The sequence below is a fragment of the Electrona antarctica genome, assembly GCF_951216825.1.
Source record: "Electrona antarctica genome assembly, chromosome: 2".
In the NCBI taxonomy this organism is placed as follows: Eukaryota; Metazoa; Chordata; class Actinopteri; order Myctophiformes; family Myctophidae; genus Electrona; species Electrona antarctica.
In genome coordinates, this window is record NC_136807.1 from 2,075,336 (window position 1) to 2,102,331 (window position 26,996).

The 26,996-nt window shown below is 44.1% G+C and overlaps 2 long non-coding RNA genes across 2 annotated transcripts; both read left to right on the top strand.

Annotated features, from left to right (window-relative positions):
- Positions 1–239: 239 nt before the first annotated feature.
- Positions 240–2,885, top strand: LOC306935373. The gene is made up of 2 exons (XR_013791384.1): positions 240–1,889; positions 1,946–2,885. It is a non-coding gene; the product is annotated as an uncharacterized lncRNA (long non-coding RNA).
- A 12,609-nt stretch (positions 2,886–15,494) lies between these two features.
- Positions 15,495–16,116, top strand: LOC306939043. Its single transcript, XR_013791822.1, has 3 exons — positions 15,495–15,622; positions 15,687–15,758; positions 15,912–16,116. It is a non-coding gene; the product is annotated as an uncharacterized lncRNA (long non-coding RNA).
- The last annotated feature ends 10,880 nt before the right edge of the window (positions 16,117–26,996 follow it).

The following is a 26,996-nucleotide window of genomic DNA, read 5'->3' on the forward strand; positions in this document are numbered from 1 at the left end:
TTTTTTCAATTTCCAAGTCCAAGCCAGAAGTGTTGTGACGGAGAAAGGACTGCTTTTTATTTGTGTTCGTTTTGGATTTGTATAAATTTTTTGGGGGTACTGGGAACAATGCGTGCACATTTCAGGGAGGAGGGTAGGGGGGAGACGGGGGGGTAAGAGTGGCCCTTTGCAGAGGGTGGGGGGAGGGGGGGAGACGGGGGGGTAAGAGTGTCTCTTTGCAGCTGGGACTGGGAAGACCTTGTTCACATAGCAGGGACGTGCAGAGAGTGTTAGAGAGGGGCAGGGTCTGGAATCCCGTAAGAGGGCACTTTTGTGCGACGCGTTGTGAGCTTGTAGATCAGCTATTTTTGGGGCGCAACCCAGCACTCTTTTAGCTAGTGGAGATGCAGGTGTAACGACATGGATTTCTAAACAAACTTGTTCAATGCAAAAATACTGTGTTCAAAGTTCAGGAGACTTCGGGAATAAAAAGCAATTCTCCTGAATGCTGCCTTCCTTCCGGCATGGCACGGAAAGGAGAGGAGGGCATTTGCATTTCTTTCACCATGTAGTAAATGTTGCATTCGTGGTCTGGAGAGGGCAGTTGTTTTACAGACGGGTAAAAGGGCAGGGGCTGAAGCCCCCTTTGATGTCTATGTGTGCATGTCCCTGTCTGTCACATAGCCTCCTGTTCCCTGAGGTTAGGATCCCTGTCACATAGCCTCCTGTTCATTGGGGTTAGGGTCTCTGTCACATAGTCCTGTCACATAGCCTCCTGTTCCTTGGGGTTAGGGTCTCTGTCACATAGCCTCCTGTTCATTGGGGTTAGGGTCTCTGTCACATAGTCCTGTCACATAGCCTCCTGTTCCCTGGGGTTAGGGTCTCTGTCACATAGTCCTGCCACATAGCCTCCTGTTCCCTGGGGTTAGGATCCCTGGTCACATAGCCTCCTGTTCCCTGGGGTTAGGATCCCTGGTCACATAGCCTCCTATTCCATGGGGTTAGGATCCCTGTCACATAGCCTCCTGTTCCCTGGGGTTAGGGTCTGTCACATAGCCTCCTGTTCCCTGGGGTTAGGGTCTGTCACATAGCCTCCTGTTCCGTGGGGTTAGGGTCTGTCACATAGCCTCCTGTTCCTTGGGGTTAGGGGTCTGTCACATAGCCTCCTGTTCCTTGGGGTTAGGGTCTGTCACATAGCCTCCTGTTCCCTGGGGTTAGGGTCTGTCACATAGCCTCCTGTTCCTTGGGGTTAGGGGTCTGTCACATAGCCTCCTGTTCCTTGGGGTTAGGGTCTGTCACATAGCCTCCTGTTCCCTGGGGTGGGCACAGGGAAAACAAGGCCCCCCGTCCGTCCACACCAAACACTAGACTGGATTATTCATCCCTGTTGTGGTTATAATAGTTGTGGCGTGGACTCTTGCCATCCACTTGAGTTAGAATCATTTTTTAAAACTATTATTGTTGTAGTGTTTGGTCTGGAGGGACGGCCGTTTAAAAGATTCACCGTACAGCGGTTGTGTTGCGCGGCGCAAATAGCCGATCTACAAACGTTGCATTAGTTACGGCCTCGATACTAATTGAGGATGTGGTTAAAACGTTTGGATGTTTGAGGGAGGGAGGATTTTCTTTGGACAGGGTCTTGTGCTGGGGCGGACCCACTTAAGGGTCTTGTTCTGGGGCGGACCCACTTAAGTGCACTTTCCGCTACATTTTCTTTTTTTAAGAGGTTGTCTTTCCTGTATCCATTTCAACAATGTTTGTTTAGTTTTCTGTTTTGTTGTTTTTGTTTTTTTCGGTTGCTTGTGGCGCCTCGTGCAAATGAGCGAGCTCAACGAAACGGACCTTTGTATGATGTCGTTAGGATGGTTTGATGTTGAAAATCCTCTGCGTTGAATCGAATCGTCCTTCATGTCAAGGATTGAAGATATATGCCAAGGACCCCCATAAGGCCAAGGACCCCCATAAGGCCAAGGACCCCCATTTGAAAATATATGCCCAAGATTTTTGCAGCCCTAGTGATTTTCAACCATTTTCATTTCAAGGGCAGTTTGACCTGGATTAGGCAATTAGCCTACGGCCCCCTATTTAATGGCATTTATATATATATATATATATATATATATATATATACTGTATATAAACTTTATTACAGGCTCGTGGCCCCACATGGTAAGACAATACATCACATACAAGAGAATACATACAAATGCAGTACATTTACCCTGCAGCCCCACAGGTTACTACTCTAATCGTAGAAGTATACCTGACCAGAACTACGGCCTGGGTCTGTCTCTGGGACCCCCAATTACATTTATATTGTAAAATCACTGTTCATTTAACTCTGAGAGTGTTAGCCTACAAATGGAACCCAATTTGGTTCAACGTTTGTACTCTCTCTCTCAAGCCCTAACCACACCAAAGGGTCGAGGCGGTTTTAGCGTTAACTCCTTGCAACCGTTTGGACCCAAGGAGTTGCATGGTGACCCTTTGGTGTTGGTTAGGGCTCTACAGACCCTTAAGGGTCCATTATCATCTAGCTGGGGACCCCTAGGGGACCCCCTGGGACCCCCCTGGACCCCTTTAGGAACCACCGTGTTCGAGGACGCACCTCTAATCCGTTCCTCCTCCAATAATCGATGAGCACGGTGAGACGCAGAGCTCAGAGCTGACGAGTGACTCCGTTTGTGCGTTTCGTCTTTTTTTCCATTTCTAATGTAATATAAAGTTTGTTATCTTTTAATGCTGTTCATGTTGTGGATGCATGTATTTTTTTTCTTCTTTTCTAGAAATGTAATCTGATAAAACAAATGTCACAGTCACTATAAAAAAAAATCTAAAAAGTTTATATACGAATGTAACCGAGATAATTATTGTAAAACAAATAAACAGTCTTTCTGTTCACGTTGGCTTGTCTCTGTCCCTCACGTTTCTGTTCACGTTGGCCTGTCTCTGTCCTCATGTTTCTGTTCACGTTGGCCTGTCTCTGTCCTCATGTTTCTGTTCACGTTGGCCTGTCTCTGTCCTCATGTTTCTGTTAACGTTGGCCTGTCTCTGTCCTCATGTTTCTGTTCACGTTGGCCTGTCTCTGTCCTCATGTTTCTGTTCACGTTGGCCTGTCTCTGTCCTCATGTTTCTGTTCACGTTGGCCTGTCTCTGTCCTCATGTTTCTGTTCACGTTGGCCTGTCTCTGTCCTCATGTTTCTGTTCACGTTGGCCTGTCTCTGTCCTCATGTTTCTGTTCACGTTGGCCTGTCTCTGTCCTCATGTTTCTGTTCACGTTGGCCTGTCTCTGTCCCTCATGTTTCTGTTCACGTTGGCCTGTCTCTGTCCTCATGTTTCTGTTCACGTTGGCCTGTCTCTGTCCTCATGTTTCTGTTCACGTTGGCCTGTCTCTGTCCCTCATGTTTCTGTTCACGTTGGCCTGTCTCTGTCCTCATGTTTCTGTTCACGTTGGCCTGTCTCTGTCCTCATGTTTCTGTTCACGTTGGCCTGTCTCTGTCCTCATGTTTCTGTTCACGTTGGCCTGTCTCTGTCCTCATGTTTCTGTTCACGTTGGCCTGTCTCTGTCCTCATGTTTCTGTTCACGTTGGCTTGTCTCTGTCCTCACGTTTCTTATATCAGTGGTTCCAAACTTTTTCACGTCAAGGACCCCCAAATTGACACTCATTAGCCCCGCGGACCCCCATTTGAAAAGATATGCCAGAGACCCCCCCCCCCCCCCCCCCCCCATGAGAGAAGATTTTTACGGCTCTTGCAGTGATTCTCAAACCGTTTAATTTCAAGGACCCCCAGTTTGACATGCATTCAGGCTACGGACCCCCATTTAATGGCATTTCTATCTCTGGGACCCCCAATTTATTGCAAATGGAACCAAATGGACACATTTGTACATTCTCAGAGTTTAATTACACTCAGAGTTACAGACCCATAAGGGTCAATTTGGTTCCAAAGTATCATTTAGCTGGGGACCCCCTGGAACTCCCTCAATGACCCCTGGGGGTCCCTGGACCGCACTTTGGGAACCAGCATATGTACCATGATGCACTGATGCATCATGGTCCATCTGAGTTTGTAGATTAATATCAGATGGCAATCTTCTGTATCCTGCACTCTGTTGTTTTCTATGGAGAATGTCAACAGACAATATGGGTGGCACAGTCGGTAGTGCTGTCGCCTCACAGCTAGAAGGTCCTGGGTTCGATTCCCGCTGGGGACGCTGTCGGCGCTGGGGGCGTGTTCCCTCCTCCGCGTCATCAGTGCCCATACCCGAGGCGGGGTTGGCGAAAGGGCCTTTCTGTGTGGAGTTTGCATGTTCTCCCCGTGTCCCCTAGGGTAGGTACCCTCACATGTTCTCCCCGTGTCCCCTAGGGTAGGTACCCTCACATGTTCTCCCCGTGTCCCCCTAGGGTAGGTAGGTTGGTTGGGTAGGTTTATTTGGAATATTAAAGACGATTCTATGATTGCACTGCTTCCACTGCTGCTTTATTTCCATGTGTGATTCATAGTATCTTGTTACTTGTAGTATTATTTTCTGATGGTGATAAAAACAAAGTGTGGTGACTCAAAACTAGTAACTAAGGTTTTCAAATAATTGTCGTGGAGTAAAGTACAATATTTGTCATTGATATTTAGTAGAGAAAAAAACTAGAAAAAGTGACCCTCGGGGCAAAGGTCTCCATATAGGCCAATGTGAAAAATGTGCTATTGGGATTTCTATGTGTGTATGTAGGACTAGTAGCATGTCAAAGTTTGTGCTATTGCCATTAAGAATGCATTGGGAGTTTAAGTTAAATAACTCAGAAACTACAAAACATTTCAAAGTCAAAAGTTCCGGCATGTGTACCCACAGTAGGCTGAATTATAAAAATCACACCCGTGTGAACTGAGTGGTGTAGGGTCTTATATAGCCTGATCAGCTGTGGTCTGACGTAATGTCTGACGTAATGAAATCACACCCGGGTGAACTGGGTGACCGTAGCAACCGTGCTCATTTTTTGAGCACAGACGGACAGACACGTAAACTAACAAAGCCAATTGTAGGAGTGGTTTACACCACTCAAAAAGTGTGAATGGAGTTTCTAGGTGAAAGTGATTTTTTGACGTGCCAATATCTGCCATTGAGCCCCATTGTACATTTCTCAAATTTGAAAGCACTATATTTCTAAAACTATGAAACATTTCAAAGATTCCTTGTCAGGCAAACATGTCCACCGTAAGATGCACCTAATTAGGTTTGAATGGGATTTCTAGGTGTAAGTATGTAGGTCTAGTAGCATGCCAAAGTTTGTGCTATTGCCATTGAGAATGCATTGGGCGTTTAAGTTAAATAACTCAGAAACTACAAAACATTTCAAAGTAAAATGTTGCAGCATGTGTCTCCACAGTAAGCTGAATTATAGAAAGCTTGCAGCTATATTATCTTCTTTCTTCAAAGTAAAGTATCAGAGAAAAGACCAGAGTGGGATTTGAACCCACAACATCTGGATCATGTGGACAGCCACTTAACACATTGCGCTTCCAGGCTGTCTGTGTCCTGTCATGGTTTCTCCTCTGTATCTGATTAACATCCATGATAACACTTAAAAGCACTAAAGACACCTTTGATGCACATCACCATTCAAATGCTCTGTACATGATCCCAAGGCCCCATTTGAAAAGTGACACCAAGAAGAACAACTTACAACCTAAAATCAGTGACACCCTTGTTAAGATGACGTCCATGTGAGCCAGAGGTTGTGAGTTCAAATCCAGCTGAGTTCCTCCTACTTTCACTCTGCAGCATGTTTTGGAGAATAACATCCAGAAGAACACTGGAAAGAGATGGAAAGCTGAGGAGATTCTCAGAGAGCATGGTGGCACCCTGTGATAAGCTGCTGTCTATGTGAGCCACAGGTCGTGGGTTCAAGTTCAGCCCATGGCCTCAGACGGCATACTATAGCATGCCATTTTTCATTATTTTTGAGGATTTGAAAAAAAGACGAAAATCACTCCGAGACCATGGGCTATGGCCCATGGCCTCGGACGGCATACTATAACATGCCGTTTTTCATCATTTTTGAGGATTTGAAAAAAAGACGAAAATCACTCCGAGCCCATGGGCTATGGCCTGCCGTTATTCATAATTTTTGAGGATTTGAAAAAGAGACGGAAATCACTCCGAGACCATGGGCTATAGCCCATGGCCTCGGACGGCATACTATAGCATGCCGTTTTTCATCATTTTTGAGGATTTGAAAAAAAGTCGAAAATCACTCCGAGGCCTCGGACGGCATACTATAGCATGCCGTTTTTCATCATTTTTGAGGATTTGAAAAAAAGACGAAACTACAAAACATTTCAAAGTAAAAAGTTCCAGCATATGTGTCTCCACAGTAAGCTGAATTATGAATTTCTCAAATTTGAAAGCACTATTTCAAGGTTCAAGGTTCAATGTTGTCTTTATTTCTAAAACTATGAAACATTTCAAAGATTCCTTTTCAGGCAAACATGTCCACCGTAAGATGAACCTAAGTAGGTTTGAATGGGGTTTCTAGGTGTAAGTATGTAGGACTAGTAGCGTGACGACGAGTATAATAAACTGGAAGAAAAGTAACGAGTGTGTGTTCTGGTCCTGTTGATTGAGCTGAGCAGGAGCCAGGTTTCTAGGTCCTGCTCAGCTCAATCAACAGGACCAGAACACACCTGGGCTCAGTGGGCTGGCTGCCAGGATCACATCCACCAATGGGGAGGTCAGCTGCATGGTCACTAAGTACTTTTACTTAAATGTACATGAAATGTAAATGTGTCTTCAGCACACCGGCAGTCTTTTTACAACAATAAAACATTACATAAAATACACAGATGCATTACAATACTATATAAAATGCATTCACATAAACACAGCAACAGTGATCATGAACAGTGGGGTTTAGGTGAACTATTTAAACATTTTCTTATTTAAAACGTCCACAGCAGTATTGGCACAAACAAAGTCTTGTAACCCTTCTTTTTAGCTGATCTTTGCCAAATTCAGAGCAGAGGGTGGGTAGAGTCATTGTAAATCTGAATAGCTTTTTTGGTTATGGAGCGGTTGTATATGTCCTGAAGTTGTTTTTGGTTATGGAGCGGTTGTATATGTCCTGAAGTTTGTCCAATTGTTTGTCTCCAATGATCATTAGGTAGTTAGACATAGGCCTACTATTTGTACCGTCCCCACTTGATATGTAAAAGATTGAACATGTCACAGGACCAGGGGGCATCACATTTAAAGATGGAGTGCCACACTTAAACATGATCATCAAGTGTTATTGTTATATAAGGAGGTATAATTACAGTATTTGTTAAAATGATGGTTTTATGTGGACACACCCACCAGTTCATTAGGTATGCGTGAGTTTAACCTTAGCACCACCCACCTAATCCAGTCCCTCCGCCTCCTCCTTTAAGACCACCCACTTGTCCTAGTCCCTCCGGCCCCCTCCTTATAAAAGGACAGCCCATGGCTCTGCCCTTTTGTTTACAAAATGACAAATTGGTGTCTGTAACACAAATGTTAGAAGTTAATGTCACCCAACCAGGGCTCAATCATATACCCCTGAGACACCACAATCAGCAGGCAGGTCGTTATAGAAAAGTAACAAAGTTTATTATAATCTCAAATATAAAACAGGTAAGTATAAAAACATGTAGCAGTATATAAATGTAACACTATACAATTGGGGCAACAATGTAAATGTAGTAGTTATAGAAATGTGACAATTTATATAACAGGCAATTACTAAAATGTGGCAATTTAAATAGGCACCGTATACATAGGTAAGCAATAATCACAAGCTCCTCCCAAAATGCCCGCCTCAGGAATCTGGATAAGAGCCCAGTGTTTGTTCCCACCCAATCTCTAAGCAGCCCAAAGAATAGTACACACTTCAACCAACAAAATATGCCACGGCAAATCAAGTGCACACCAAACGATCACTGCAATAAGCCTATATCAAAATAGGATAACACTTCTATCGAAATCACAGCAGTAAAATGCAAACATGCGTGTTCACCAATAGGGGGCGGTAAGAGACAGGTTAAGACAACCCTGAGAATATTCCCACCCCTGCAAGCAGCCCTCTGAAGTCTGAATGACCGCTGTACCCAATGTACTGTAGGCCTACAATACAATAACAATAACAATACAATGTGCCACACAGTTAGCAAATGCCCAACAATAATAGTTCAGAAACCACCAGGAATAATACCTTGAAAGTTGAAACTCATAACCCTGGCCCTACTACTATCGCTCCCCAACTCACGGCCCAGAGCCCAGATTGTCCGTCCTCCCTCGTGACGTCACTGTCTCTTATCCAACCGGGACTCCGAACGAGGAGAAGCCCCGTATGTGGCGTCGGTTGCCTGGCAACGAGGACTGTCAAGCGATGGTATGCAGAGCCGTGTTGACAGTTGGTTGTCGTTCCACGCTCCACGGCCGTGGACAGAAACTGGGGAGGAGGAAACAGACTCTGTAAGCGATGGTGGTAGGAAACAACGTAGCGTCACACTCACACAAAGTTGAGACTCGGATTGACCGTCCCTTTTAGGCCGAGTAGGCTGGCATGTAGCAGTAGACAATCTGCATCGGCGGTCCTCGGGGAGACGGCGGGGCGATCAGCGATGCGGCCCGGCGATCCAACACTGTTCTGCGGCGTCCAGGACAGGGAGGCTGGGAAGGAGAATATTTGACTCGTCAGTGACGGTGAGCGAAGTTGAATATAGCACCACACTCACACAATGTTGAACTCGGATTGACCGTCCCTTTTAGGCCGAGTAGGCTGGCGTGTCACAAGGCAGCAGTCTGGTCAGGAGCTCGGCGTGTAGTCGGATGGACGGCGTGACGGTGATGGCGTTGGTAACAAGACAACCCAGACCCTGCTGAATTCTCCTTGGGACAGACCCAGAGCCGTAGCCTTGTTCCCCCCAGTGTGGTAGGTCTTTGGGACAGACCCAGAGCCGTAGCCTTGTTTCCCCCAGTGTGGACAGACCCAGAGCCGTAGCCTTGTTTCCCCCAGTGTAGTAGGTCCTTGGGACAGACCCAGAGCCGTAGCCTTGTTCCCCCCAGTGTGGTAGGTCCTTGGGACAGACCCAGAGCCGTAGCCTTGTTCCCCCCAGTGTGGACAGAGCCGTAGCCTTGTTCCCCCCAGTGTGGTAGGAAATTGTCACACTGCCCTGCAAGGAGCAGTGCAGTATTGGGCGGTGATACACACAGACTACACACACTAGAACTGGACATTGTCTCACGTATATAATCCACACACCCTCTGCCCTGTGAGGAACAGTGCAGGCTGTAACAGTCAACACTTACATGCTCACTAAGGTTTAGGCCCTTTGTGTCTTTGGGGACTATTTCATATAGCCACTTAGTGGTGTAAGGGTTTATTGTCAATTGATGTGTTTTTATTTATTGTCCTGGTTATTGTAGTATGTGAAGGGCTTATTTTTGGATTCAAATCCTAATTGAGGAATTGATTTTGAAATGCATTGAATACTAAACTGAGGGGGCACAGTGGCACAGTTGGTAGTGCTGTCGCCTCACAGCTAGAAGGTCCTGGGTTCGATTCCCGCTCGGGACGCTGTGGGTGCTGGCGGCGTGTTTCCTCCTCTGCGTCATCATCAGTGCCCATACCCGAGGCTGGGTAGGCGAAAGGGCCTTTCTGTGTGGAGTTTGCAGGTTCTCCCTGTGTCCCCTAGTATAGGTACCCTCACATGTTCTCCCCGTGTCCCCTAGGGTAGGTACCCTCACAAAAAACATGCAGTAATCCTGGTCTCTAAACTGCCTCCCCCTGGCCAGCCGGGGCGCCTGATGGAGGGGAAAGGAACTGGTTGGAATAACGTGTTCCTTCCACACGCTACGTCCAACCAGGGAAACTCCCCCCTGTCAGGTGTAAAGGAGCAACTTGGACACTCAGGCATGAAGGAAGCATGAGTTCAAGTCCGTTGCTCTCCCCATGTCCCCCATATATGGGGACTAGGTTGGCGGAGGGTGTGTAGAGCCCAGGATCACATTAGATAATTGACACAGGGGTGAAAAATGGGTTACAAAATCGTGGGATAAAAAAAAGATATAAAAAACAATAAAAAAAATACTAAACTGTACTGGTTTCAATACTGCAACAGTTGCACAAGGTGTCAATCAGTCAGTGTAGTTGGGAATGGGAGCACCCACAGATTTAAAAACCCCTGAGGTTTAAAAACCTAAGATTCATCTATTGATATCAAGGTACCTATTTAATTTGTTGTTTACTGTCTGGCCTCATTATTTACCCCTCTGGCTCCAGTAGACGAACCTAACTAGTCCTACGTCTAACCCTTCATTGCAAACTGTTCTACACTATCTATACGACACAGGTGTTACATTATATTGTTTTTAAGTGTGCAACTTTAATTGCTTGTACAGTTGGAAATCTCCTACCAATTTCATATGCCACATCGTTGATGTATTCCTTTACAATTTTTTTTTTTTACATGTATACTTATAACCTACAGTTTTATATTAACATTTTAGGAGTGAATACATATGTTTAGATGCCTGTCGGCCGGTCAGTCAATGCTGCTCCGCTTTTCTACGACAGAAAACCAGGTGAGGACAAAGCCTACGGCAGCTCCCGACCTGGCGTGATATTTGGCCGGGCGCACGCCAAAGTTCAAGTTCACGCTGGAATGATAAATGCGGAAAATTGCGGTGATTCCGGCGTACGCCCATATTTATGTTATATATATATATATATATATATATGTGTGTGTGTGTGTTGTTTAGTGAGCAAGACTTTACTATAGCAGTTCCTTAAAGGACCACTTCGCCACCTTTCAACTTATCTTCATATAATTGGTCCTGACTAATGTTCATGATAAAATACCACAATCCCTTAGATAGCACTTTTTGTAGACTTAGATTAGCATTTGATACAGACTTATAGCATGTTATGTAGACAGCACTAGAATTACATTGTATGTAGTCATAGCACTGCATAGTATATGTATAGCATAGTATAGTATATATGTATAGTTTCATTATATAGATATTCCACTGTTGCGTTCTTAGCTTACGCATGTTTCATGATAACTACTTTTTATGTATGTGATGTATTGCCATGCTTTTTGTTCTTGCTTAATGTAAATCGCTCTGGATTAAGAGCGTCTGCTAAATGCCTAAATTGTAATCCCCGTGGGCTCCCCCAGAGTTAGTGTCGAAGTGTCCTTGAGCAAGACTCTGAACCCCTGATTGCTCCTGATGTGCTAGTTGGTGCCTTGCATGGTTTCCTCCGCCATCGGTGTGTGAATAGGTGAATCTAATGCACAATCTATGTAAAGGTGTGTGAATGTGTGTGTGTGAATGGGTGAATGTAATGCACAATCTATGTAAAGGTGTGTGAATGGGTGTGTGTGTGTGTGAATTGATGCACAATCTATGTAAAGCGCCTTGGATAAAGGCGCTATATAAATGCACCATTTACCATTTTTATTTACCATTTTGAAGAACACCATGGGAACAATATTTACATTACTATAATATTTATAATTTTAGAACACCAGGAACAATATTTCACTACATAAGAAGAAACTGTGAGGAACAACTTGGAGGACATTTGCACGCCTTTTATTGATTCATTTTTTTAAGAGTTAAGTTTTACAGAAAGTAATCAAAAAAAGAAGGGAGAGAAATCAACTCATATTAATCTTTGCTTCTCGTTATTTTCCAATTAACAGTTTTACTGCCCTTAACATTATTTTGCATAATTGATTGATTGTTTGATTATATTAAACAGAAAACAAAAATAATCACATGAAACAAAGTACAATCAAAGTGTACATCTCCATATAAGGACAAATTAACCTATTCGTTGGAAGAGAAGGTTTTCCCCAGGACCAAACCTGCTAAATTTGAATTCCCATTAATCGATCTAAACAAATGCTAACTAGTAGAACAATTTCAGTTTAACGATGAACATCTTGCCATATTCACCAGGTCACCAGAAACGTCCTCCTAGCCAGACTACCACCACCCTTTACATTTTATACCCCCCCCCATTCACCTGTCATCCAGTCATTAGGCTATAGGGTCCATAGGTCCACCTTCTCTGTCCATCAACCCTTACACAATAACACAAAAATAGGAGAAAAACAGGACATAAAGTTCCCTTTTCCTCACCACACAGAGGGGGTTTTCTTCTCTCTTATCACCTTACTTCTCCTAGCCTGCTTCTCTTATTCTAACCACTTCTCCACCCCCTCATCATGCCCAGCCAATGGCTGGACAGCTAAGCCCACCCCCCTCATGATGCCCAGCCAATGGCTGGACAGCCTCTCCACCCCCTCATCATGCCCAGCCAATGGCTGGACAGCTAAGCCCATGTCAAAAGGTATGGAGAGATAGCAGGCCGTTATTACCCAACTCTTGACCAACACCATGCATTATTTTTCTGTTTCTGAAACCCCCTTCCAACCTGGCAACCTCACACCCCCAATGAGGAGAGAACTGAACACATATGCCCCATACACACATGCATAACACATGTTCTGTGTTCTGTCTGTGTTTGACCTCAATGCCTTTCCAATGGGAGTCACATGGTTTGACCAAACATTTGTGTTTGATGGCTGTGTTCTGCCCATCAAACACAAATGTTTGGTCAAACCATGTGACTCCCATTGGAATTGCATTGTGGCGGCCATTAAACAAAGTCAAGACGCAGAACATGTGTTCTGAATGTGTGTATGGGGCCTTACAAAACATTTCAAATTTAACAAGATACTTATCATTATAAAAGTAACAGGTCTATAATCTGTTATTCTTCATCAATCATAATCTAAATGATTAAAAGCCATTACCAACTACATGCACATGTAAAATGTTTATCAAAGCAGTTTTATTTAATCAGAACAACTAATCCATTGATTTAAACTCCTGATCTCATCTTGTAAAAACATTTAGCTGGGGACCCCTTTGGAACTCCCTCAAGGACCCCTGGGGGTCCCCGGACCCCACTTTGGGAACCACTGGTCTATTTAAAGCCTTTAGGCATTTAATGCTCAGCTAGTTATTATGCCGAGCTAAAAACATGAAATTGTTTGTGCCAGCGTGAAGGATTAAATTTATTTCTTGATCGCCTCTTGTCTTGATTGTTTAAACATGACGTCATGGGCCTTGATAAGCCCAAAGCTGATAACGGGTACTGGATAAGCCCAAAGCTGATAACGGGTACTGGATAAGCCCAAAGCTGATACCGGGTACTCAATAAGCCCAAAGCTGATAACGGGTACTGGATAAGCCCAAAGCTGATACCGGGTACTCAATAAGCCCAAAGCTGATAACGGGTACTGGATAAGCCCAAAGCTGATAACGGGTACTGGATAAGCCCAAAGCTTATTGATACCGGGTACTCAATAAGCCCAAAGCTTATTGATAACAGGTACTGGATAAGCCCAAAACTGATTGATACCGGGTACTCAATAAGCCCAAAGCTTATTGATAACAGGTACTGGATAAGCCCAAAACTGATTGATAACGGGTACTGGATAAGCCCAAAGCTGATTGATAACGGGTACTGGATAAGCCCAAAGCTTATTGATAACGGGTACTGGATAAACCCAAAGCTTATTGATAACGGGTACTCAATAAGCCCAAAGCTTATTGATAACGGGTACTGGATAAGCCCAAAGCTTATTGATAACGGGTACTCAATAAGCCCAAAGCTTATCGATAACAAGTACTGGATAAGCCCAAAGCTTATCGATAACAGGTACTGGATAAGCCCAAAGCTTATTGATAACGGGTACTGGATAAGCCCAAAGCTTATCGATAACAGGTACTGGATAAGCCCAAAGCTTATCGATAACAGGTACTGGATAAGCCCAAAGCTTATTGATAACGGGTACTCAATAAGCCCAAAGCTTATTGATAACGGGTACTGGATAATGTTATCGGATTGTTTCGGGTATCGGTTACCAAGCTCCATCCCTAGGTACGGTAGGGTGCGGTGCGGTACGGTACGGTACGGTATGGTACGGTGCGGTACAGTACAGTACAGTACGGTACAGTACGGTACGGTCACCCCTAAACCATCTCGCCCCTCGACCGCTCGGTGCCGCGGTCTTCTATTCTTTATTTGTTTTACTGAGAATAAGGTTAGAAATAAGGTTAGGTTTAGACATAGTTTTACTGAGGTTAAGGTTAGGAATAAGGTTAGGTTTAGACATAGTTTTACTGAGGTTAAGGTTAGGAATAAGGTTAGGTTTAGACATAGTTTTACTGAGGTTAAGGTTAGAAATAAGGTTAGGTTTAGACATAGTTTTACTGAGGTTAAGGTTAGGAATAAGGTTAGGTTTAGAAATAGTTTTACTGAGGTTAAGGTTAGGAATAAGGTTAGGTTTAGACATAGTTTGAGGGTTAGGAATAAGGTTAGGTTTAGACATAGTTTTACTGGGGTTAAGGTTAGGAATAAGGTTAGGTTTAGACATAGTTTTACTGAGGTTAAGGTTAGGAATAAGGTTAGGTTTAGACATAGTTTTACTGAGGTTAAGGTTAGGAATAAGGTGTGGGGGGACTCGTTTGGTATTCAATTAAAAAACATTCGCGGGACATCTTACATAGCGGAATTTACTTCCTTTCTCTCAGTTTCCTGGTAAAACCGCTCTAATGCTCTAATGTTGAAGTGAACGGCTGGCGATCTGTGAGTTCCTTTTCAACCACTAGATGGCAGTGTTGGAAGTAAAGGAGTTAAAGGGGACACTTGACCTTATTTTATTACCATATAACCAGATCTTTATTTTAATGATGTTTGGGAGACAAGAAACACTTTCCTGGGGTTTAGTATGTGGGTAATGATTAATAAAATGTGTTTTTAGATATTTTAGTATTTCAAGTGTCCGTGATGTCATGGACACTGGGCTCACTCCCTTCCTGGACTACATGTTGTCTCAGTAAGACAGCCGCCCCCCCCCCCCCCCCCCCCCCCCCCCCCTCCCCCATATCCACAAGGAGGAGCAGTGCACCAAAGCTTTATGGGGATTGTAGTGCAGGAAGGAAGTGAGCTCAGTGTCCATGACATCATGGACACTTTGAAATACTAAAATATCTAAAAACACATTTTATTAATCATTACCCACATAATAAACCCCAGGACAGTGTTTCTAGTCTCCCAACTCATAACTGTTACCCACATAGAAACCCCAGGACAGTGTTTCTAGTCTCCCAAACATCATTAAAATAACATCTGGTTACAAAAGGGGTGAAGTGTCCCTTTAATGTAATGCTAGCAGGACCAGTGGAGAAGAAGTACTCACATTTTTACTGGAGTAAAAGTAAAAGTTACAATATTAGACGTTTATACTCTTATCCACAATGACCTATAGTAAGTATAACCACCATGTAGAAATACTCTGCTACAGGATACAGGCCTGTAAAAGTACAACTGTATTGTGATAAAAACATACCTACAGTACTCATTATGCACTATTTCACTTTCTGTCAAAATCTTTCACAAATAGCAGATCTACAAGATCATAGCATGGTGCATTGCAGCACATTGTGAGCTTGTAGATCTGCAGTTTAGGAAGAAACAAAGTAGTAAATTGTGCTTAAACGGTTAATGCATGTTTTGTATTAATATGGAACAGTAAAGTAAAAGTATCTGTACATTGTACTCCAGTATAGAGTATGTGAGTACATGTACTCAGTGAGTCTCCATCAGTGTTACAGAGGATAGAGTATGTGAGTAAATGTACTCAGTGAGTCTCCATCAGTGTTACAGAGGATAGAGTATGTGAGTAAATGTACTCAGTGAGTATCATCAGTGTTACAGAGGATAGAGTATGTGAGTAAATGTACTCAGTGAGTTTCATCAGTGTTACAGAGGATAGAGTATGTGAGTAAATGTACTCAGTGAGTTTCATCAGTGTTACAGAGGATAGAGCAGGAAACCACTGAAGGTGTTGTGGCTGCCGTTATCATAGAGCCTGTAGATACTATGACCATGTAACCTCATGTCTACTGTGTCTCCCAGCTCCAGCTCCACCACCACTGCATTAGAGATGTATTCAAACCCTCCATGATTATTTTGTCCATAGTTACTAATGAGTCGCTGATTATTTTTATACATGTAGACAGCCATACTCTGTGATGATCCAACAGAGTTAACAAAGGTAGCTGCAGTGAAGGTGAAGAAATAAACACCTCTGGATGCAGCGTGAAAAAAGCCTGCAACACACACAGGGGTCATGTTGGGGTCATGTTGGGGTCATGTTGGGGTCATGTTCACGCACGCACACACGCACGCACGCACGCAGGGGTCATGTTGGGTTCATGTTCACACGCACACACGCACGCACGCACACACGCACCATGTTGGGGTGATGTTGGGGTCATGCTCACACACACACACACACACACACACACACACACACACACACACACACACACACACACACACACACACACACACACACACACACACACACACACACACACACACACACACACACCTTAATCACTTAATGTAAATCTCATTAACATAATGAAGTTAATCACCACCTACCTGTAGATGGATTGTAGGCGTTGCCGATGTTACTGAAGACGCTCTTATAAACCAGAGTGGTTGTAGAACTATATGGTCCAGTATATCCATGACCCAAATAATGAGCAGAGAAGGCCACCTTTGGTTGGTCTGTCAACACAAGAGAAGAGATTATCACGTTATTCATATGATTATAAAACCTTTATTAGATTATTAATTACATGAGCGAGAGAGAGAGAGGAGAGAGAGAGAGAGAGAGAGGAGAGAGAGAGAGAGAGAGCTAAAAGAGAGAGAGAGAGAAGGAGAGAGAGAGAGAAGGAGAGAGAAAGAGAGAGAGAAAGAGAGAGAGAGAGAGAGAGAGAGAGAGCTAAGAGAGAGAGAGAGAGAGAGAGAGAGAGAGGAGAGAGAGATAGAGAGAGAGAGGAGAGAGAGGAGAGAGAGAGAGAGAGAGAGAGCTAAAAGAGAGAGAGAGAGAAGGAGAGAGAGAGAGAAGGAGAGAGAGAGAGAAGGAGAGAGAAAGAGAGAGAGAAAGAGAGAGAGAGAGAGAGAGAGAGAAAGAGAGAGCTAAGAGAGAGAGAGAGAGAGAGAGAAAGAGAGAGCTAAGAGAGAGAGATAGAGAGAGGAGAGAGAGAAGAGAGAGCTAAAAGAGAGAGATAAGGAGAGAGAGAGAGAGAGAGAGAGAGAGAGGAGAGAGATAGAGAGAGAGAGAGAAGGAGAGAGAGAGAGCTAAAAGAGAGTGAGAGAAAAGAGAGAGAGAGTAGTAAGTAATAAGCAGCGAAGAGAGAGAGAGAGAGAGAGGAGGAGAGATAGAGATAGAGAGATGAGAGAGAAAGAGAGAGAGAGAGAGAGAAAAGAGAGAGAGAGATATGAGAGAGAGAGAGAGAGAGAGCTAAAAGAGAGAGAGAGATAGAGAGAGAAGAGAGAGAGAGGGGGGGGGGGGGGCAGCTCATTCTATGATCTTATAGATTTGATATTTGTGAAAGATTTTGACAGAAAGTGAAATAGTGCATAATGAGTACTGTGGGTATGTTTTCATGACAATACTGTTGTACTTTTACAGGCCTGTATCCTGTAACAGAGTATTGTGTACTTTTACAGGCCTGTATCCTGTAACAGAGTATTGTGTACTTTTACAGGCCTGTATCCTGTAACAGACTATTGTGAGTGAGTTTCTTCATCTTGTTTAAATACATACAAACTTCTAAAGTAAACAAACATTCGGGTGGTTCATGTTGTGCGTAACAAGACGCGGCTATCCAAAGAAATAGGCGAGCATGGGACCTTCAGCGCGTTTGAGAAGAGGGTGCGCTGTGAGTGGCCAGTCTGGGGTCATCCCTATGTTCCCCAGGTTCTATGTTCCCCAGTTTCTATGTTCACCCCCGCAAAAAAGGTTCTATGTTCCCCGCTTACCCAAAAAAGGTTCTATGTTCCCCAGGTTCTATGTTCACCCCCGCAAAAAAGGTTCTATGTTCCCCGCTTACCGAAAAAATGTTCTATGTTCCCCAGGTTCTATGTTCCCCAGGTTCTATGTTCCCCAGGATATATGTTCACCCCCGCAACAAAGGTTCTATGTTCCCCGCTTACCCAAAAAAGGTTATATGTTCCCCAGGTTCTATGTTCCCCAGGTTCTATGTTCCCCACTCACTCAGCCCCCCCAAAAAGGTTCTATGTTCCCCAGGTTCTATGTTCCCCACTCACCCAGCCCCCCAAAAAGGTTCTATGTTCCCCACTCACCCAGCCCCACAAAACGGTTCTATGTTCCCCGCTCACCCAGCCCCCCCAAAAAAGGTTCTATGTTCCCCGCTCAACCAAAAAGAGGTTCTATGTTCCCCACATAACTAAGAAAATGTTCTATAAAAGGTTCTATGTTCCCCACTCAACCATGGAGGCTATGTGGACGGGAGCGTACCTATGTTCCCCAGGTTCTATGTTCCCCAGGTTCTATGTTCACCAGGTTCTATGTTCCCCAGGTTTTATGTTCCCCACTTACCCCTGCAAAAAAGGTTCTATGTTCCCCACTTACCCAAAAAAGGTTCTATGTTCCCAGGGTTCTATGTTCCCCACTCAACTAAAAAAGGTTCTATGTTCCCCATTTAGCTATAAAGGTTATATGTTCCCCATTTTCCTCTAACAAAAGGTTCTATGTTCCCCACTCACCAAAAATACAGGAAATATTAATTTTGAATTTCAAATTATTAATATCATCTCTAAACACACATAACGGAACATAATGGGGAGAAATTACTATCAGAAACCTGCCCTTTGGGCGACGCACGCACGCACGCACGCACGCACGCACGCACGCACGCACGCACGCACGCACGCACGCACGCACGCACGCACGCACGCACTCGGGCGGGCGGGCGGGCCGGCGGGCGGGCAGGCAGGCAGGCAGGCACACACACACACACACACACCCACACACCCGCCTACTTTTGGGGACCGGGGCCGGAACACACACACACACACACATGCCTACTTTTGGGGACCGGGGCCGGAACACACACACACACACACACACACACACACACACACATGCCTACTTTTGGGGACCGGGGCCGGAACACACACACACACACACACACACATGCCTACTTTTGGGGACCGGGGCCGGAACACACACACACACACACACACACACATGCCTACTTTTGGGGACCGGGGCCGGAACACACACACATATGCCTACTTTTGGCAACGCTCTTATCATACGTGTATGATATCAGTGATAGACTCAGTGTTCTCCCAGCTGGAGCTGCTGAAGCCCTCCAGCTGCAGCTGCTCCTCACAAAATCAAAAATAATTATTAAAAATAAATGAAAACAGTAAATGACAAACGTGCTGTTTTTTAAGCCAGTGAAGGAGACACATGAGGCTGTCCTCTAGAGAATCTACGCAAGTGGTGTTTCCCGACGACAGTTAGGTCACACATAACGCCAAACCGGCTGCGCACTGCGTAGCCAGTGAAGACTTTCGGGAAACGGGTTTGCTGCTACGTGCAGCCTTAGGGGGCAATGGGGGCATGTGCGCAAGCTACGCACCACCTAAAATCCCTTTTGGAAACCCGGCCACCAATGCATGAGCTGGCCCTGCATTCTCTCGCTCTCTCATGTCACTCGCTCGAGTCGCACGCACGCACGCAGGCAGGCAGGCAGGCAGGCATGCACGCACGCACGCACGCAGTATTCATTGTAGGTACATAACATTTTTGAGTGGTGCAACCACTCCAACGACCAGTACCAATGAGTACCAAAAGTGGCGCTGTTGTGCCAGAAACGGAGAGAGAGATAGTGCTGCATGTTGCCTGCAAATGAGAGAGAGTGAGAGAGAGAGAGAGAGAGAGAGACTGAGAGGGGGGGGGGGATTTGCACCACTCAGTTCACACTGGTGTGATTTTTCTAAATGTGAAGGTAATTACCTGCATTCTCTCTGGCCAGTTGCTCCACTCGACTCACACTTTGATTCAGCCTCATTTCTACACTGGACAGCTGAGCAAGTTTGGCTGAAATCATCACAATATTAACATTAAATCTCTCATTAATTAATGCAGTTTGATTAAAACACCACTAGTGATTATAGTACAGTCATGAAATGACTTTATTTCTAACGTTTACTTTCCCGGTGATGTATTTCAGTCACAGATACTTTTCAATATTTCTTAACATTGAATGAAGAATACAAAAATGAAGAAAAACCATTGAATGTAAATAATCTGAGAAGTTATTGTCTGTTTCATGTCTGAGTATGTTTTGCACTCCGTGTGTGTGTGTGTGTGTGTGTCCGTCCGTCCGTCCGTCCTTCCGTCCGTCCGTTACCAGCTAATCTCCGGCACCGTTAATGTGATGTTTTAAACCTCAGCGTTTGAATTCTATGAATCCAATATGGTTGAAGGACAGATTTATTTTGACCCTGAATTTATCCTGGAGATCATGTACTGATTTTAATTCAATCTGCCTTTTTAATACAGTTTAATGTTTTATGGCAGTGGTTTTCAACCAGGGGTCCTTGAGGGGTTCCAGGTGGTCCCCTGGCCGCAGCTAAATGATGCAGAGTTAGTAACCAAATGGACCCTTATTAGATCTTTAACTCTTGAGAGCGTAACATGAAACCAAATGGACCCTTACGGGTCCATTTGGTTTCATTGTACGCTCTCAAGAGTTACACTAAGTTGTTAAACATCTTTGTTACTTCATTTAAGCTAAATGTCATCAAATGGTCCGTGGCTCAAATGCTGAATAAATAATGGGCCTTGATATGAAAATAGTTGAAAACCACTGTTTTAAGGCATTTTAATTACTGTTATGTTACATAACATATTTGCTAAATGTGAAGTTATTTACCTTCATTCTTATCGGCCAGTTGCTCCACTCGACTCTCGCTGAGATTCAGCCTCATTTCTACGCTGGACAGCTGAGCAAGGTTGGCTGAAATAATCACAATATCAACATTAAATCTATCATTAATTAATGCAGTTTGATTAAACTAGTGATTATAGTACACCCAATGACTTTATTTCTATCATTTGCTTTTCAGTCCCCAGAGGGGGTCCCTAGAGGGGGTCCCCAGAGGGGGTGCCCAGAGGGGGTCCCTAGAGGGGGTCCCAGAGGGGGTGCCCAGAGGGGGTCCCCAGAGTGGGTCCCTAGAGGGGGTCCCCAGAGGGGGGGGTCCCAGAGGGGGTCCCCAGAGGGGGGGGTCCCTAGAGGGGGGGGTCCCTAGAGAATCCCTGTCTTAAATCACATACAATATCCAGTCTAATATCATGATATGGATGTAATATTAATGCTAGGGTTGTCCCGATCACATTCCGATCATTTGAAAATGATGTGATCGGCCCCGATCCGGTCGGGACAACCCTAGTTATAATAGTGCACGTATAACTAGTTAGAAACTAGCTTAACTAGTTATAAACTAGTTAAGCTAGTTAAAAACTAGTTATAAACTAGTTATAAACTAGTTATAATAATGCATGGTGTCTGGTCAATATTCATTAGAACAATGTGAAGTTATAAACCTGCATTCTGTCGATTCACTTTTTCACTTGCAGCCAGCCGGGCTTCCATGGCTGTCCGTTTAGCTGAAAACAGAACAAACAGAACAAACTGAATTTATCCTGGAGATCATGTACTGATTTTAATTCAATCTGCCTTTTTAATACAGTTTAATGTTTTATGGCAGTGGTTTTCAACCAGGGGTCCTTGAGGGGTTCCAGGTGGTCCCCTGGCCGCAGCTAAATGATGCAGAGGTAGTAACCAAATGGACCCTTATTAGATCTTTAACTCTTGAGAGCTAAAGATCAAGGTTGGCTGAAATAATCACAATATCAACATTAAATCTATCATTAATTAATGCAGTTTGATTAAAACACCACTAGTGATTATAGTACACCCAATGACTTTATTTCTATCATTTGCTTTTCAGTCCCCAGAGGGGGTCCCTAGAGGGGGGGGTCCCTAGAGGGGGTCCCCAGAGGGGGTGCCCAGAGGGGGTCCCTAGAGGGGGTCCCCAGAGGGGGTCCCCAGAGGGGGTCCTTAGAGGGGGTGCCCAGAGGGGGTGCCCAGAGAGGGTCTCTAGAGGGGGTGCCCAGAGGGGGTCCCTAGAGGGGTGCCCAGAGGGGGTCCCTAGAGGGGGTCCCAGAGGGGGTGCCCAGAGGGGGTGCCCAGAGGGGGTCCCCAGAGTGGGTCCCTAGAGGGGGTCCCCAGAGGGGGGGGGTCCCAGAGGGGGTCCCCAGAGGGGGGGGTCCCTAGAGGGGGGGGTCCCTAGAGAATCCCTGTCCTAAATCACATACAATATCCAGTCTAATATCATGATATGGATGTAATATTAATGCTAGGGTTGTCCCGATCACATTTTGATCATTTGAAAATGATGTGATCGGCCCCGATCCGGTCGGGACAACCCTAGTTATAATAGTGCACGTATAACTAGTTATAAACTAGCTTAACTAGTTATAAACTAGTTAAGCTAGTTAAAAACTAGTTATAAACTAGTTATAAACTAGTTATAATAATGCATGGTGTCTGGTCAATATTCATTAGAACAATGTGAAGTTATAAACCTGCATTCTGTCGATTCACTTTTTCACTTGCAGCCAGCCGGGCTTCCATGGCTGTCCGTTTAGCTGAAAACAGAACAAACAGAACAAACTGAATTTATCCTGGAGATCATGTACTGATTTTAATTCAATCTGCCTTTTTAATACAGTTTAATGTTTTATGGCAGTGGTTTTCAACCAGGGGTCCTTGAGGGGTTCCAGGTGGTCCCCTGGCCGCAGCTAAATGATGCAGAGGTAGTAACCAAATGGACCCTTATTAGATCTTTAACTCTTGAGAGCGTAACATGAAACCAAATGGACCCTTACGGGTCCATTTGGTTTCATTGTACGCTCTCAAGAGTTACACTAAGTTGTTAAACATCTTTGTTACTTAATTTAAGCTAAATGTCATCAAATGGTCCGTGGCTCAAATGCTGAATAAATAATGGGCCTTGATATGAAAATAGTTGAAAACCACTGTTTTATGGCATTTTAATTACTCTTATGTTACATAACATATTTGCTAAATGTGAAGTTATTTACCTTCATTCTTATCGGCCAGTTGCTCCACTCGACTCTCGCTGAGATTCAGCCTCATTTCTACACTGGACAGCTGAGCAAGGTTGGCTGAAATAATCACAATATCAACATTAAATCTATCATTAATTAATGCAGTTTGATTAAAACACCACTAGTGATTATAGTACACCCAATGACTTTATTTCTATCATTTGCTTTTCAGTCCCCAGAGGGGGTCCCTAGAGGGGGTCCCCGGAGGGGGTGCCCAGAGGGGGTCCCTAGAGGGGGTCCCCAGAGGGGGTCCCAGAGGGGGTCCTTAGAGGGGGTGCCCAGAGGGGGTGCCCAGAGAGGGTCTCTAGAGGGGGTGCCCAGAGGGGGTCCCTAGAGGGGGTCCCCAGAGGGGGTGCCCAGAGGGGGTCCCTAGAGGGGGTGCCCAGAGGGGGTGCCCAGAGGGGGTGCCTAGAGGGGTCTCCAGAGGTGGTCCCCAGAGGGGGTCCCCAGAGGGGGTCCCCAGAGGGGGTCCCCAGAGGGGGTCCCCAGAGGGGGTCCCCAGAGGGCGTCCCCTGAGGGGGTCTCCAGAGGGGGTCCCCAGAGGGTGTCACTAGATGGGGTCTCTAGCCAAAACCGTTTAGAATCCCTGTCTTAAATCACATACAATATCCAGTCTAATATCATGATATGGATGTAATATAAATGCTTGGGTTGTCCCGATCACATTTTTTAGCTCCCGATCCGATTCGAAAATGATGTGATGGCCCCCACCTTCACTTAATGCGGCCCGCAGGTTAATATCAACTGGCGGCCCGGGGGCCACATGTGGGCCCCACCTTCACTTAATGCGGCCCTCAGGTTAATATCAGAATACTGATATATTATAGATTTCAGGATTCCAAAAAACACGACCTGCTTTAATTAGTCTAAATTAGTAGCTTAATGAGTAGTATTACATTGTTATTGTCTTTTTAATATCCAATGTTTTTGTATTTAAAGGGATAGTTCAGATCCAATGTTTTTGTATTTAAAGGGATAGTTCAGATTGTTTTTACTTAAGCTGTATGAAATACTTTCCATTAATATAGTGGTTGCAACTGTATTAATTGATTGCCCGAGTCCCGTGGTGGAAGTTCTGCTCTGGTTTTGGTGAATATTAAGTAGTTCCGGTCATTTTGTGGGGGGCACTGGGGCCACGCAGTAAAAGTAAATGAATTCACAAAACTAACGTCATTTGTATGGTTGACCTATTTCTAAAATATTAGCGAACTTTCGTTCAACTGACCCCTCTATGGAACAACTTTTTTGGGCTTAGTGATATGGACAGAGTAAAAAATGAACGAAAGTTGCACTAATATTTTAGAAATAGGTCAACAATACAAATGACGTAGTTTTGTGGATAAATTCACTTTCAATGTGTGGACCCCTGTGCCCTACCGGGAACACGGGGAGAACATGTGAGGGTCCCTCTCCATCTCCCCTGAATTAAAACAACGTGAAGTTATAAACCTGCATTCTGTTGGTTCAACTTCTCACTTGCAGCCAGCCTGGTTTCCATGGCTGTCAGTTTAGCAAGGAGGGCTGAAAACACAAGAGCATAACATTCAGTCAATCATAAATACTAAATAGTTTCATTTAAAAACACATCTATCTGTAAGCGTGTGACATCTTCATCATACCTGGAAGTTATGATGAAGAGCATTATTTTTGCACAAAAACACTCCTTGGGCTGAATTAGGCCATAGCCACTTGCCCAAATGTGCTGCCTGACCTCATCACATTTGTGATGACGGCTATGGCCGTTTTTAGCCCAAGGAGTGTTTTTCGTGCAAAACTAATGCTTGGAATGGATTCAGAATCATGAAAACCCCCTAGTGATTTGGGGCCCTAAGGATGAATACAAAATGAATATCAACATCCTAATAGCCTACTGTCCAATATTATTTAGATAGGGAGGGGGGAGAAATTATGACAGTTTGCTGTCAAACAACCTCTGTGTTTTAAATGGACGCTGCTAGTGCTTTCTAGGGTAAAAAGCACTTTGTGTTTGAAATAGACACTCATGCTTTCTAGGTGATTTGGGGCTCTAAAGGATGAACACAATGAATATCAACATCCTAATACTGTCCAATAATTAGTCTAGATAAGGAGGGAGTGAAATTATGACAAAAAATGACTCCCTAGTCAAAAAACACTTTTTTTGACTAGGGACACTGTGTTTGAAATATCATGCTTTCTAAGGTGTGATTTGATTTGGGAATATCAACTTATCTTAATACTGTCCAATACTTCGATACGGAGGGGAGGGAAATAATAATACAAAAATAAATACAAAATCACACCAGTGTGAAGTGAGGGGCGCTAATATATTAAAATCTAACTCATGTTGATGAGGTGATGTAATGGTGATGTAAAACAAAGGGCTCCAATTTTGTCTCCGACTTTTTTTGTCCCCGCAATTCAGCCGCTGACCGAAGATTACGAATATAGGAGCTTTCTCTGTCCCTTAATGGTATTTTCGTCCAGCATCACCCGCTATCTTTTTGGCTGACACCGGTATTTGCGCCTAGAGGTGTGGTCATGGGCGTGTTGGCACGCTTTCCCCTAAATTGCTATTTTGGTCACATACATTTGGGAAAGCGATAGTGGCATTTCAATGTTTTTTTTGTGGCTTTCGCCTTTATTTTATATTTTTTATGGAGGGACAGACAGTAGGCTGACAGGAAATGGAGAGAGAGATGGGGGGAAGACATGCAGTAAAGGCCGTCGGGATCGGGAGTCGAACCCGCAGCACACTGCCAGACTGGATTACCAGCCAAGGTGCCTGGACCACTGAGCCATGGCCCAGGCCGATAGTGGCATTCACCCGTAAGCCGTACCGAATTAGTTTGGTAAAGAGCGGCCACCACGCGCTTCAATGGAGATGTCCAGTGCCTGGACATCTCCATTGAAGCGCAGCCTGACTCAGGCTGCCTCATCTCTCCAATATTCATATTGCATCTCTTTGTTATTTTCCTATAAAGTGAGTGCCTGCCACTTCCTTAATTGTGTCCATTGTGTTTATATAATTGTATAGTCAAAGAAGTTATTTGTGCCAGCCTGCCAGCCATTGTGCGGCTTGTGCCGCGTGCACGATTCCATTTGCTCTTCAGTTCATCACCAGCGCAGCAAATGGTTTAATCAGACTTGCCAAACTTTCCTTTTCGCTTCATACCGTTCCGTAGAGAAGATCTACACGCACGATCTATATACCAAATGAAAGCCATAATTTCGTCGTTTACATAGCACTTTGAAATTAAAAAAATGGGCTAGATTTGAGCAAGTTGTGACTCAATGAAAAGACGAGGAAAACAAAAAGAACGACACGGGGGGCGGGGGGTGCAGCACAAATTGGGCACATTCTGGCGTAAAGTTTCCCTTCATTGTCAATGGCGTTTATTAAACAAACTTTGAACTAAAGACAAACATTAAACCTAAAAAATAAATAGAAAATGAGTGAAATCGACACTTGTGCTTTCTAAGGTGTGATTTGGGGCCCTAAAGATGAATTTGGTAACACTTGCTAGGCATCCCAAATAATCTTTATAATGTGTTTATTTTTTATAAACATGAACTTTGTTTTAATAATTTAACATTTATCTATAATAATGTATTATAAATGTTTGAGAAATAATAATAATGCTAATGTTATACACATGGAATACATAGCAAGTTATGATATTATAAGTCATTATAATACAGTTTATAATGTGTTATGATTAAGCCTATAAAGTATAATGATTATTTATCAGTGCCTATAAATATAATTATACATGTTTATGAGAAGATTATAATGTCTTATAAGTTAAATGCGTTTTAAACATGGGATGCATAGCAAGTGTTACCGAATAATAATTAAAACATTGACGTTCTCACCTGCATTCACAGAACTATATATATATATATAT